The sequence below is a fragment of the Emydura macquarii genome, unplaced genomic scaffold, assembly GCF_026122565.2.
Source record: "Emydura macquarii macquarii isolate MOO-44397 ecotype Brisbane River unplaced genomic scaffold, CSIRO-AGI_Emac_v2 contig_2432, whole genome shotgun sequence".
NCBI classification, from domain to species: domain Eukaryota; kingdom Metazoa; phylum Chordata; order Testudines; family Chelidae; genus Emydura; species Emydura macquarii.
Genome location: NW_027132569.1, coordinates 2,611,304 through 2,624,547, shown reverse-complemented (window position 1 = coordinate 2,624,547; position 13,244 = coordinate 2,611,304). Strand labels below are relative to the sequence as shown.

Here is a 13,244-nt window from a genome sequence, read left to right as displayed (position 1 = left end):
GAGTGCTCCTCGCCTTGTCCTCCAGACCTTTTCATTGGACCCCTGGCCCTGCAAGTCCCCCCAGCCACCCTCCTGCACATACCCCGATCCAGCTGCGAGACCTGCAGCCAGTTTGTTTCCGAACCGTGCTGAGGGCACATCTGTCCATGCTCATGCTCCACACTCTCCATTTCCTCAACCTTGTGTCCCCACCCTGACCCTAAGTGGTGGAATTTTGTGCCATCTGTTGAGGGTTAGGACGGACCCAGGTGGGCCAGCCTCTCTTCCACTCTGGTTCCACAGCCCGCCGGGGATATCAGCTGGTGGCTCCTTCATGGAGCCATGAGCACGTGCGTGTACCTGGTGTGGATCACCCCTCTCCCTCACATCTGCCCCTTCTGCCTCACATCTATCTGGAGTGCGCCAGGTTGCAGCCCCTTTTCCGGCTACTCTAGAGCCTTCTCCTAAGGTTGTGCTGCACTTCTCCCCACACCTCCTGATCTATGCACACCACATCTGTGGCCCCACAAAGTTGCAAGATCTTCTCATCAACCTCTTCCTAGCGCTAGCCAAAGTGGCCATCTACAACATCAGGGAGAGGATGTGCTCTGTGACTGTGGGGCCTATTTCCATTCCTATATTCATTCACATATCAGGGCGGAGCTCCTCTGGGCCACATCTGCTGGCTCCCTAGACACCTTTGAGGAGCACTGGGTGCTGTCTGAGGTTCTCTGCACGGTGTCCCCTTCAGGCTCCCTTCTTCTGGCCCTTTGACCTCCACACTTGTTCCTGTTTTTTCATTAGTTGCCTCCCCCATAATTAGTTGAGTCCCAGACTCAGTAGCTCCTCCCCTTAGGCTGGAGGAGGCCTTTAGCTGGGGCAGGCTTGTGCCGGCCCACTTCCCAGAACACAATAGCCCACTCTTACAACTGCATAGCAGAGTTTGTCACACTCTGTGAAGTAAGAACTAACTCTTACTACTCATCTGTATAGCACCTGGCACAATGGACTTCTATCTTATTTAGAAAGAGAAATAATTAATAACAACAATAGTAGTGGGGATTTTCAAAGGGACGTAAGGGAGTTAAGCACTCAGGCCCTATTGTGATTTGGGTGCTTTACTCCCTTAGATCTCTTTGGAAATCCCAGCCAATAACAACAGCCACTGCACACACATATCATTTAGCTAAAAATTTTTTTTAAAGATACCAACTAATAATGGATGACTGTCCTGTAAATCATATTTTTTTCTTTCTGAGAAGCATCTAAAATCGGCCAGACTTTTGTTACGTTCTGTGTATCCAGGCCCCACCACCCAGCTGAATAAATTGGAAAAAAAAAATTACATGGAGTTGTGAAATTCTGTGTTGGATTTAGGTCCAGTGGGAGTAACAGCCTATCCTTTAGTACTGTGGTTCATAATGGAAATGATAGACATTTAGTGGTGCTGATGAGTGCTCTAATAAGAAATGTTCACAGTTACTAGATCCAGGTCATTTTACATAGACTTGTCCTCACATTTTAGACATTTCTCTTTTTTGGTGGGGCAAAAGAATGAGTTTAGAATTTGAATAGACTAAACAGAGCCAATGAAAACATAATTAAGTACAATGGAAATAAACAGTTTCCTCCGTGGTAGATAATTAGCTTCACGACTGGTTTTGACCTGTTCACACCAGTAACCAGAAGTTGGTAAAGAAGGCCCTTGTGAAGTGTGGGGAAGGAGACCTTCCCAAAGGGAATGTTCTCCAGCAGGTGCCATCCACGTTAGGAAAGGGATTTCTTTATGTCCATTAGACCTAAGGGTGAGGTCTCTTTTCAGTTCTCACTCAGATGCCCAATGATTCCCTTTGGGAGTTTATCTGAATAAAGACTGGGTAAAAACTGAGAGCCTGACTGGATCCCCAACAAGTGTGTGCTGAGAGGGTGCTCTTTGTGTAGTATTCTTCCCTTCCTGCAAGGAAAAAGGAAGAATGCTGACTTCTCCCCTCCCACCCACTGCTCTGGATTCCACAGAGGACTTTACATGGGGCCAGTGAGCCAGGTAAGCCAATGGAGGAGTGTGTGGGCCAGGGCAGGGCTGAGCGGTGACATATGTTTCCTTACACATGCACACAATCCTTGCAGAGATTCTCTTGGAAAGATAAGACAGGCCCAGATGGTGTGATCTTTCTACAGAGGAGGGCCTCAGAAAGGTAATACCTCTGTGGCTGGGACCCTCTATTAAATGGTGATCACTCCTGGGTGCAGATGGCTGCAGAAATTATCTGTGCAGCTCTAACGGAGTTTGCAAACTTGTTTATTCACATCACTGATGAAAATATTTTCCCAATCTTGAAGGGTGTTTTCCCCTTTCAAAAGGTCTCAACAGCAGGAAGTGGTACTCACTTTCTCCTCTGTGTGTTGTTGTGCATGCGAGCTGTGCACTGTCTAACATAATTACTGCTGGCATCAAAGGTGACAATGGCTGTGCCATCCTTACTGATTGATTAGAGCTCCAGACTTAAATGAAATTAGGTCATTAAAGTTTGCGGAAGGTGGTTAGTTTCCATTAAGCCCGTCTGGGGTTTCTATTATTCGTTAACTCTCTTCAGCAGAATCGGCAGCATTTAGTTCTGGTTTTCTGAATGGACACAAAATCATGATGCTTTTCATGGGTTCCGTTCTGGGAACATTGCTGCATATGCATAGTGCAGAGGACTGAGTGGAGGAGTGGCAGGTATGTAGAGCCCTTGAATGTATTCAAACCCCAGTGCGGGGAGCCAAATCCAAGCAGCCCCGCAAGCATGATCCTATATTCTGAACATGTGCACAGTATGCTAAGCCAGCCTCTCATTTTGGCATAGAATGGGCAAGTAGTAGCACTACGTCCCTCTTCCTCCCCTCCCCCCGCCCATTTGGCTACTATTTCTGAAGGAAGAAGCGATTACATTTCTCCAGTCCCTGCAAATCCTGCAAAATCTTCTAACCTGCATTAGTAGACGTGCAGTCATCAGATGGTCCTGTTCAGTTAGAATCCAGAAAAGCATTTCAAAAGAAATACTGCTTTTTAGTGCAAAATTGCTTTTAAAAATCCATTCCTTCACACTCCTCTTTTTGTGTACCATTCATCTCCTCCCCTTTAAACATTGCTGAGATAAGTTAGTGTCAAAACAGCTTACATGCTTTTTTATTAGTACAATGGCTGACATCAGAGTTGCTTTGGTGTAACCGAGGGCAGAATTGGTTCAGCAGCTTCTTTATTGTTGGTGGTGACGTGGGAACAGGTAAGCTTGACTTTAACATCCCAAACAGGGTTTACAGGACTTGCAATTGGGAGAGCTATCTTCTTACTTGTTAATTGTGTACATTTGATAGAGAAATCACTGAGGCATAAGCATGGAACTCCTGTGAAAACAGTTTTTCAGTCACCTCTCAGGGCAGAACTGCATTTGAAACTTGCATTTGAACCTACCTTGCATTTGAAACATCATGAACAATCTGTTGATGCACTACTAGGGAGTAGGCTCCAGCTTGCTCTCCCATGACTGTTGTGGCCTTACAGTGCAAATAGGAATAACAAATGACTCTTTGAATGCACACAGGGAGTAGACCAGCAATTAAGGAGATGCTATTTTTGCAGTCACTTTTCAGAATAAAACTGCATGTTAAAGAGCAAGCAGGATGCTTACACCTGTGGAAATAAGAGCTTTCTCTTCAATCAAAAAATCCTCTGAACCTGTAACACCTGCATGGGTTCACAAAGCAGCAGTGACTAATGGTAATAGGGTTGCTTTAAAGATTATTGGTCAGAATTCCATGCTCATTAGCTTTTAAAAGATGTGTCTTTTTCCCCAACACAATCATGTTGTCTGTCCCCTTTTCTTCCACAAATCTTCAAACACGCCCACCCAGGTAGGAAAGTGATTTTTATCCTCTGTGTGCTATATGTTAATGCTGCATGATCTCTGCTGATTTAACCACTATTTCACACTGGGATTACAGGGTTTATCTAATTTTAGAACAGAAATTTTTTTTTTTACTCACCTTATATTTGTGGATTGTAGATATACAGTAACACATGAGTATATTTATGTATTTATAGAGACATTGATATTAAAAGAAAAATCAGATTTTCTGGTGTTCTGTTCAATATGGCACCATTGCAAAGATTTAAGAGTCTTTATACCACAGTTTTGTGTGTTTAATCTGCCTGTGTCTTTCCTAGTTTTGCATTGAGTGCAAGGAATAGATTTAAAGAAGTAGGGGCACAACAAACATTGAGGTGTTTGAGAGTCAAACTGTATGAGAAAACAAGCTGGCACCAGAATGGCTTTTTGTTTGTTTATTTTTCTGTGCCTCTCATTTAGTGAGATGGAACTCTAGTTATGGCCAACTGCTTCCTCAAACCACATGAAATTCTTATAACCCTCTATTTACCTGACCTATCCAAGATATGGTCAGATGCAGAAGACCACATTCCTGACTCTGCTATTGACTTACTGTGTCACTTTGGGCAAGTTATTTAAATCAGTATGCCTCGGTTTCCCCATCTACATAACTAAGATAATGTTAATTTATCTTTCTAAAGTGTTTTGAGGTCATCCCATGAGAACTAGTATAAATGTCAAACTTCAGTATCATCAGTGCTGGTAGTATTCTGGTGAGTGGTGACTTACTGATGGCTATGCTGTTGGTACTAATGCTCAATGATAATATACATTCCGATATATATATTAGAGTTATGCTCTGGAGTCTTTCCTTTAACTCCTACAGTTCTGTGGAAATCTTCAAAGAATCTGGTTCAGGAGCTCCTTTGGCTTGGGACAGGAAAGTTGGCACAGGGAGAACATTCTGATGTCCAAGTGGGATAGACTAGGAAATGCTGGCAATAAATTATCTTTACTGACAGTACTGGATTTCCATTTGTGTTGAAGCAACATCCTCCTTTTTAAATATAGACTATGTGGTGCTCAAGAAGTAAAGTAAGCATGCTAGTGGCAGCTTAGTTTTATTATAGGTATGCTCCAGCTGCAGGATTGAGCTAGTGCTGCTACTCAATACAAAATGTAACTTTCCATTATAAAGGCTATTTTATTCTGGTGATTTTGAACTAGAGTTTGTTTTTTAACTGTAATTTTTCTGTCAAAGAAATTGAAGTTCCTTGTCCTTCCTCCCCTGCAAAAAAAAAAAGAGAGAGAGAGAGAAAATGAATGTGGCCCCACAAGAGTATCATAGAATCAATTTTTCAGCATGGGATTATACGATTTGGCTGTATGGGTTTAAGGCTTTTAATTTGCTTACACATAAATAGACTAGCTTGAGCTCTATACATCACCAGATCAATGCAAATCTGTTTACTTGCAACTTGGTTCAATTTTAAAAAAAATTCCATTAACCAGCAATAAAGGCCCTGGATTAATATAATTACTACTGGGCTCCAAGCACACAGAGAAGGATCGGGCATTTTCTATAATGACTTTAACAATAATGCTGTGGAACATGTTTCGTCCTCCTCCGCCCCGCCACCCAAAGAAAAATATGAACTGAAAAGGAAAGAGAAAAAACTGTAGATAAATTTTAGATCTTCCCCTGACATATTTGAAACAAAACCAGTGATAATGTAGATGAATACTCTCACATTTCTGCTGGGTGAGTTTGGATTGGCAAGAAGAACTGGGGCAAGTATAGAGGGGCGGGAGTCCTGGATGTAGGGTGACCAGAGAGCAAGTGTGGAAAAATTCAGGAGTGGAGACTGGGGTGGGGGGGGAGGTGGTACTAGGTGCCTATATAAGAAAAAGACCCGAATATGGGAACTGTCCGTATAAAATCGGGACATCTGGTCACCCTACCTAGAAGGGAGACAGAGAACTAGAGGACTAGGAAGGACATGAAAAATGTTTAGACCAAGCCAATGTTTGTAATGAGAGAGAAAAAATGTAAAAGGAAAAAAGTAGAAGAAATACTTGTATATCGCTTTGGCAGTTATAAGTCCTGTATTTTGGAAATGGCTTATCCAGTTGACTTCAAATTTTGCAGAATATCTTTTTTATGACAACAGCCCACCATTTTGAAATGTGTAACACAAAATACACCTGAGGGTGATGTGTGGTGGGAGAAAGTCGGGCTCATTCTGGAAAGGTAATTATAATCTTAACTACATAGACACTGTGATCTTGCCATAAGAAACCACAGCCAAAGTTGCATTTCTCTGTTAGGATATGTCTATGCAGCAGCTGGGTTGCGTAATTCCCATCTTGGGCAGACATACAAGTGCTAGCTGGGCTCGAGCTAGCATGCTAAAAATAGCCGTGTGGCAGCAGCATGAGGGGTGGCTCAGGCTAGCCACCCACATCTGTACCCACAGGATCAGGCGGGATTGTACTCCGAGCAGTTCAATCTGGCCACTCATGTAGATGTGGCTACATTGCTATTTTTAGCATGCTAGCTTGATCAAAGCTAGCACATCTACCTGAACTGGAAAATACACCCCCAGCTGCAGATGTGCCCTTGGGTTTCTCCGCACGTAAAGAGCAAACAGATACTTTCAGTCAAATGACCATTTCCTTTAGATTAAGGATGGGCTTTGCAAAGAAGTTGCACTTAATTCCAAATAAAAGAGGTACCTGTTTCCTGCTGTAAATAACTCCCTCAGGGCCTCTGAAAATCCCAGCCTACAAGAACAACAAAATGAGGGAGGACAAAAATAGTATCCATGGAAAATGTGTGTGTGTCTATTGACAGTCTGCTCTGAACTGGCCACAAAATGGCAACCTCTCTCTGCAGACAGATGATATTAGAAACTTGAAGGCCACACAGAACAAAGGTATAACAGTTCAATACAGCAGAGTCATGGTGAGAGGTGTGTACTAGAGCCAGACTTCCAAAGCTTTCACTGTAATTGTTACAGTGCAATAAAAACATATTTTAAAATGAGGATGTGGGGAAGGGATGCGGACTGGGATGAACCAAGGGATGGGCCTTGGATCCATCCATAATGGTTGAATTTGAGGGCATGACATTTGGATTTATTTTATTCTTTTTAGAGCTGGTAAAAATATTTTCAATTTTGGGTTTGGGTTTTTTTCAGTGAAAATTGTATTCAAGAATTTAAATTGGGTGGCAACTGTAAAATGTTGAGAAATCGAGGAAATTTGGGATTTTTTTGAGGAATGTGTGAAATATTTTACTTTTTTTTCCCACTCTGTTGCTATTTTAAGTAGCAGGATTTTAAAATAGTTGCAAAACAGGGACAATCCTTACACCAAATTCTGTCCAAAAATGCAGGTGCAGGGCTCCAACAAAATTCCATGGAAACTATCGACATGTAAGGAAATTCTCTCTTGAAGACTACCCTGTTTTTCTCTGGCTTGGGCCACTTACTCAGCCACAGGACTGATATCTGAAATTCTTTCAAGAGTTGCAAATTATTTTTCACCTGCATCAGATGCTGTAAGAAGAGCTCATAGTCTTTGTCCAAAGATTTATACTGAGTTAAAAATTCATCCAAAAATTTCTTATTTACCAGTAACTTTTTGGGAAGTAAGGCGAAACGGATGTCATGAAGGCAGATTATGGCCTAAAGCAGTAGCCAGAAAACTGTTATAGAAAAACAATATATTCCATATTGGCAATCTGTAAATGACAATGCAGATATCTATACAACAGTTTCCTGAGCTCACTTAAGCCTGGTCTACACTTAAAAAGTTTTAGTGGCATAGCTGTGTTGGTTTGGAGTGTTTTGAGGGGGGGAAATCACACCACTAAGCAATGTAACTATGCCAGCAAAAGAGCCCTATTGTAGATGCAGTTATGCTGGCAATAAAGCGTTTTTGCCAGTATAGCTAATTTCATGTGAGGAACTGGTACAAGTTTCTGCGTCTCCACTAGAAAGTTTGTCAGCAAAACTATACCTAGTCTAGCTATAGGAGGTATAGCTATACTGACAAGTCCTTTCTAGCATGAACAAAGCCCCTGCTTTTATGACTTATTCATTTAAGCATTTTCTGTTTTTATACTTTATTTTCAATTTGTTTTGTTTCTCTCTGTTTGCTCAGTAAAGAAAAACATACTTTTTAGCCTTGTTCTCCAACCTCTGACCTATCTCACCTCAAGGAGCCCTAGATTTGACCTTCTTTGACACGTAAGCATTTTCTTGAAGGAAAGAAACTTTTTTGTGCAATTCCATCCCTCACTTCCTCCCCCCTTATTGTCCCTGGTATGAAAAAGCCAGACTAAAATTCAGAGGATGAGAAAATGCGGTGGAACAGTTTTTTGTTTGTTTTTTCCTATCAACAATTTCTTTGTTCTACGGAAAGCTGAAGGCATAGATTCATTGTGGACTTTGGGTCAAGCCTGTTTGGAAAATCCTAGTTTAAAAAAGAAATTACGCATTGTCATTTACATTAGTAATTTCAGGCATTGTGTAATATATGGTCTACAACAGCAATTTGTTCCTCTGGCTACGGAATGGTGACACAGAATATTATACACAATATGACGTGACCCAATATATGTTTGGTGGGAAGTTATTTGGCAGGTTGTGAGAAGGCATATTCTGGAAGGTTTTTCACACTCTCTTAACCCCGTTGGCACTGGGAGTCAAGATTCCTCATCTGAAGTGCTAATGCAAAATGCATTGGCACTTATCAGCAGGAGAGATGAGCCCACTAGTGCCAAGGGGTAATTCAATCCTTTTCAATTAGTAGGGTAGAATCGAGCCTTTCCTTGTACCAAAAGGAGAGAGGAAAATATCCCCATATTTGCTTTCATGATAGTTAACAAAAATAACGGTCTTTTTAAAATTTAGAAAAGAAATGGTTTCCATCACCTCGTCATCTGCCAGCCAGAGAAGCTACTGCTGTGCTGTGGCAGAGAGCTTTTTATCCATGGATCGCAAAGTATTTTACAAAATAAAGTCCACTATCCCCATTTTGCAAGTGGCTAGCTGAGACCTGAAGAAGCTGAAGCCATTGTTTAAAAATGAAGTGCCTAAACTTAGGTACCTAAATCAGAGACCTCATTTTTGTAAATCAGGCCACTTTCATTCAGATGTCTAAATGTGGATCTAGGTACTGCGATGAACTGCTGCAGAAAAGTGGCTGTGCCCTCCGAATTCAGGGTTCTATCCACTAGACCATAGGTGCCTAAACTATGTGGGTTTGAGCTGAAGGGAATAAAAAAACCTTATTCTAAGATGGGTGTTCTCTTTCCTTCCCCTGCCTCCATGGAGTTCTGCAGCTATGGGTCCTATCACTTTTGTTAGATATCCTGTGTCTTTGACTACCTAGTATGCTGATGGTCTGCAGTGTCTTCCTAGGGATTGTGGGCTATGTGGGACTGAGCTGTTGAGTTCAGTATCATTCCCACCTGCCATTGATGCTACAGCCAAAGTAAAAAGTTTGTTAGAGTTGGGTGAATATTTAAAATAAATAAATAAAAAATCATGCTCCTCATCCAAACAGGGAACAGAATCAACAGCATATGACTTACGTGACTGATCATAGCTATCGAGTCAATTAAATTGTGAGAGATGTTTGGACACATCACATTGGAAGTGCCAGGTATTTACAGCCTCTAATGGAATGAAAGCCAAGGCCAAGAATTTTTGAAACTGTGTGCCTAAAATTAGACTTCTTAGTCCATAGGTAGGTCCCTAAATGAAAGTGGCCTAATTTCTGCAGCTGAAAATCTGCTAGTACAATCTAACCTAGTATTCCAATAATGGTCTGTATTACTGCAGCACCTTCAGGCCACAACCAAGCGAGGTGCTCTACAAAAATGTAAGTGAGACACAATCCCTGCCCAAAAGAATTTACACTCTCAATAGACAAGACTCCAGCTGGTTGAAAATTTTCTGATGGCATCAAAAGTTTGATTGAATCAAAATGTGTCCTATTTTCTGCCAGCTGGCTCCTGGGCAGCTGACTGCCTGGATTCCTGGCTGTTTGGCCAGCAAGCCAGATCTGGAGTTGGCTTGTCATCATGGAATTTTTTGAAAATTTCTATTCCACAGAAGACTTTACATTTTTGACTTTTTGTTCCAATTCTGAACAAAATAATACACACATTATACATTTCCAAATCTTCCATTGGATGGAAATTCTGGTTCCCACACAGCAGTGGTCCAGATAGGTAGGGTTTGGGAGGGGAAGCAGAGTAGGTCAGCAACAGGCCAGGAATAGAACCCAGATATCCAGACTTCAGAACAATGATCTTATCTGGTGTTGCAATAAAAATCACTAAAAGTTGACAAGTCTAATAATATTTGGTGTTTTTCTTTAAAGCCCCAGCTCTTGGAGTCATGTGATCCCATAAGGCACTCAGCTTGCATTTTAAAAAAATGTCTAGCCCTCATATGGCGGGGATGGGGTGGGGGGGAGTTTGAAAGCACAAAGAAAATGTGTTCTCTAAGATTCAGAAACAAGAAGGCAAATAAAAAGAACCACAATGTATTCTCTTAAAATCTCATAATTTGTTAAGCCATCCTCCTTGACTTTTGGGGGTCTGATGGATGATTTTTGAACATTTGGGGTTGACAATACTGCTATCTGTTGACTTGGCCCCACTAATCTTTTTGTATACCTCACTCGTTGCCATAATTCAGTATCTGAAAACCTTACAGATTTCAGAAGAAACACATAGATTCCCATACAGTCTGTTATCAAGTCTACTGTTATGTGACTTAAGTGATGGGGTTTCAACTGCTTCCAATTTTTAGGAGTTTATTCTAGTCTAATACGTCTCACTGGTCAGGAATTTGTTCTGATAAATAGCCTAAATTTTCCTTTGTTCAATTTAATTCCCTTTCTTTACACTGACTCACTCATTGGACCAATAGTGACAAAAAGCCCACAAAGTCCTCTGAGGACTGTTGGGGAGAGAGAGATTATTTTATGCACATACTGTACCAACTGCATACTCTAACTGGACCAGTTAAAGATTTCTTAAATACTGTTCCCTGGATATCATCCCTGCATATTTACCTTCTGTTTTAAGTGTTCCCAGACAACTCTTGAAAAAGAATTGAAGTCTTGGCATAAGATAATGGGAATGCTGATTTACCTAAATATTTTCATAATTGAAAATATTCCTTTTAGCTGTATTTTTAGACATCTCCGGAAAATAATTTTTTTCCTGTGGTGTTAGGGTTTTTTTTTTATTCTTTTCTCCTTCATTAAAGTCTCAGGATCTTCCGTAGCAGAAAATATCTACTAGGAAACTGCTAATGTAATTAATGATATCACCAGTGTGACAGTGTGAGAAAATGAGTTCTCCTTGGTGAATCACTGGCTTGATTCCAAGAACTTTGCTCATGTCAAGAAGCTGGAACTATTAAGAAACCATAGACTAGAACGTCATATGTGTCTGTTTATATATTTCACTGGAATTCAGAATGTTCACAAAATGATCATTCTATAGCTGACCTATCAGTCCTCCTCAAGGGAAACCTACACAACAGTTTCAAAAGACGAGCCTAGGAGCTTAAATTCATAACTTTGCTAGACACTAAAAATCATGGTCTTAATAAAGACACTGGACTAATGGCTTATTACAACAATTTATAACCCACTACTCCCTGCCCTTTTTCCTATGACTACAGGGGTGTTAAAGGGCCACTTCACCTTGAATGGTCCATTGTCAGCACATATTCTTATTTATGCTAAACTATCTGTTCAATCTTGCATTTAACTGTGACACTGAGTATCTATCCCAGACCTGAAGAAGAGTTCTGTGTAGCTCGAAAGTTTTTGTCTCTTACCAACAGAAGTTGGTCCAATAAAAGATTACTTCCTGCACCTTGTCTCTCTATGGTATATGTAGGACATGTGATACATAAAATAAAACTCCTAATGATATTTTCAAGCTATATGTCAACATTGGTAAGTATAAGATCGTTCACTAAATACTTAGTATTGGTGGCTAATCAGGATGGATTACCACTAAACACTTCCTACCATATGCACTACTGCTTGCACAGACATTCAGGGCCAAATCTTCACTTATGGAGAGCTAAGCTGAGTCCATAAAATTTCCCTGAGCAAAAGCCACATTTGTGTGCCTAAATGAGCAACTGCAAGAATATTGAATAATACTATGATTAATATAGAATACTAGACATTCATTGACTGGTGGGGGAGGGTAGGTAATCAAATCTGACATTTCATGGTATCCTTTGATTTCTGCTGGGGTCAGGAAGAAATGCCACTCTTCTTCATCAGTCTAATATATAGCAGTTCACATTTGATCAAGCTGATGATTGTAGGAGCTCAGCCGTAGGCCGCTATCTGGCCTTGACTGATAACCAGCCCATTCTGGTATGGCAGGTCCTATGGTTCCTGACTGCACATGCAGTATGGGTAACGATGCATCTATGGATTCGTTACATGCATATGCAATTGTAATTTACTTAAGCACCTGCCTTTTGAAAATTTGACCCACAAGTGAGATGTAGAGTTCCCTGTTTGTGGCTGATGACCTCTTTTCCTTCTCCAAGCTTCTTCCCAACTCTCCCCACATCTCCTCCTCTAGCTCTTCAGACTTGCAAGGCCTCCCCATTAAGAGACAATGCAAGGGCGCAGCTCTGATCTCGCTAAGCCGGGCATCCAGTTACATCAGCCATTGGCTCTGTGGCATTGTGGGTGTGACTCTCACTGGCTGTCTTCCGTACCCACTGAACTTTGGCTGCCAATGCCATTCATTTCCATGTGTGGCTGGCCTCCTTTTCTGAGGCCAGCCCTGTCCTCCCAGAGTCATGTGTCTGTCCTAGTTATCTCAAGAACCACAAAATTAATAAATAAAAAAAAAAAAAAAGGGGGGGGGGGGAGGGAGGGGTGGAATCTCTTGTGCTGTTCCTAATGTGTGCTGCTTTTTTCTGTGCTGCTTCCATGAACTAATGTCAGACCAATCTTCTGTTGCTTTGTGTGGCCTTGCATGACTGACTCGGTGACCTGACTGCACCTGGCTAAACTGCTGTTTCCAGATGTTTGCTTTGCACCAAAGGGTCTGTTTGCCTGCACTCATGCTGTATGATCTGTTCTGCCCAGCTCTGCTAACAACCTGTGTTCAAGCTCTAGTCTGTCTTTGTAATGGGCATGCACATGCGCTAAACTCTTGCTCCTGAGGCTGCACTAAAGTGTGTGACTTGTGTTTTATCAGGAGAGAGAACTTCCATGACCCCATCCAACCCCCCTCCTGAGAACAGTAAATAAAACACATTTGTCAGGCTTAAAAATAAGGTTAGCTTTTTTCTTTTTCTTTTTTTTTAATATCTCTTTTGAGGTTAA

The 13,244-nt window shown here is 41.3% G+C and overlaps 1 long non-coding RNA gene across 2 annotated transcripts in view; it reads left to right on the top strand.

Annotated features, from left to right (window-relative positions):
- The first annotated feature begins 3,779 nt into the window (after positions 1-3,779).
- LOC137162568 (uncharacterized) overlaps positions 3,780-13,244 on the top strand; it is a 136,820-nt gene continuing 127,355 nt past the window's right edge. The window contains exon 1 of one of the 2 annotated variants that reach the window (XR_010922403.1): positions 3,780-3,873. This is a non-coding gene — a long non-coding RNA (uncharacterized lncRNA). Of the gene's footprint in view, positions 3,874-12,994; positions 13,197-13,244 lie in introns of those variants that run through there. The other variant, XR_010922404.1, reaches the window with a different exon arrangement.